We start from the raw sequence: 1,713 nt of genomic DNA, 5'->3' as shown, positions 1-1,713 counted from the left end.
TAAATCACAGAGACAACTGGGAAATTCAATATCTCCCAATTTACATAGAATGGTAAAACATCCGGGATCCTTGAGTTTTGTGGGCAAATTACTTGACACAATCGAACTACAATCTTCAGTTAGTGAAATGGATGAAATTCCTTCCCAACTAGTTTTCTTTGAAATTAAATCTTTGAGGAATTTACCATAATTGGGAATTTGCGTAATTGCATCCATAAACGTTAAATTAATATGCAAATTCTTAAGTTTGTCTAAAAATATTAAAAGTTGTTTGTCATAGTCCTTATTGCGGACTTTGTGTGGAAAAGGTGGTTTGGGTACAAAAGTTTTTGTACTAGAGTCAATCGATGCATCTTTTTGTTTTAATGTATCTTCTTTGGGCTTCAATAAATCAGTTCCAGGTAAGGTCGAATTTCCGAGCATTTCCGGACCTGAGTAATTTTTTCATGAACGAAGAGTGATAGCCTTAACATGCTCTTTTGGATTTTCTTCCGTATGGCTTGGAAGACTTCCCTCTTTGCGGGATGGAATTGATTTAGCGAGTTGTCCAATTTGAATCTCCAAATTATGGATGCTAGATGATTGATTTTTAATAAGCTGATCGAATTTATTCTCGATCCGTTTAAAACCATCGTCGTGATTACTTATTTTTCCGCTCATCGCATCAATGAATTTGTCGATTTTAGAAGATAAAGTGCTAATCGAATCTCTTGATTGATTTTGATAATTAGTAGTACGATTTTGATTAACATTATTATTGTCTCTCCAGTAAAAGTTAGGATGATTTCTCCATCCAGGATTATATGTGTTGGAATAAGGGTTATTATTTTGGTTTTGCCCTTGGACAAAATTTACCTGTTCAATTTCACTCATACCTTCGTAATCCACATCTGTTTGGATTGGTTGACCATTAGGATCACACGGTGCCATAAACCTATCAATTTTGTGCGACAAGGCAGAAAATTGGGCTTGCAACATCGCTACTGGATCAAGATTCATTATACCTTTAACTGATGAAGTAGTTGAGGATGATGGTTTTGCTGATGGTATGTGTCCACGTTCCGCGGGCCACATACTGCTGTTGATTGCCATCTCCTCCAAAAGTTCTCTTGCTTGGGCAGATGTTTTCTTCATGAATAACCCTCCAGACATAGCGTCCAATGAACCTCTAGTTGTAGGATTTAGTCCATTATAAAATGTTTGCATTAAAAGTTCAGCGGGCAATTGGTGGTGTGGGCATAAACGTTGAAGTTCTTTAAAACGTTCCCAAGCCTCATAAAGAGTTTCACTATCATTTTGAGAAAAAGATGTTAACTCTTTAATGACTCTTGCGGTTTTTGCTAAAGGGAAATTTTTTGATAAAAATGCTTGGGCTAATTGCTCCCAAGTCTCAATTGATGCGGCTGGCATAGAAGTTAACCATTCTTTGGCTCGATCCTTCAAAGTAAAAGGAAAAAGGCGAAGTTTGATTGCTTCTGGGTCAATAGGATCCGGTGACGTGCCCGAACTTCGAGAACTGCACATGAACTTGAAATTTCGCACGAACCGAAACTACCTAAAAAACAGAGTTTGAAAAATAAATATGTTAGTAATTGAAAATAAATAAAATGTAAAAGTTTGAATAAGTATGAATAAATCTAGATTCGTAATAAAACACGAAAAATTTAAAATTTTATCAAAAATTTTGGCGTTCCCCGGCAACGGCGCCAAAAA

General features: G+C 36.1%; 1 non-coding gene across 1 annotated transcript; it reads left to right on the top strand.

Moving 5' to 3' along the window:
- Positions 1-1,222: 1,222 nt before the first annotated feature.
- LOC136210052 (small nucleolar RNA R71) lies at positions 1,223-1,329 on the top strand. Its single transcript, XR_010677763.1, has one exon. It is a non-coding gene; the product is annotated as a small nucleolar RNA R71 (small nucleolar RNA).
- The last annotated feature ends 384 nt before the right edge of the window (positions 1,330-1,713 follow it).

This window comes from Euphorbia lathyris, chromosome 10, assembly GCF_963576675.1.
Source record: "Euphorbia lathyris chromosome 10, ddEupLath1.1, whole genome shotgun sequence".
Lineage (NCBI taxonomy): Eukaryota > Viridiplantae > Streptophyta > Magnoliopsida > Malpighiales > Euphorbiaceae > Euphorbia > Euphorbia lathyris.
Note: the sequence above shows the minus strand (reverse complement) of the source record. Positions and strands in the feature narration are given on the sequence as shown.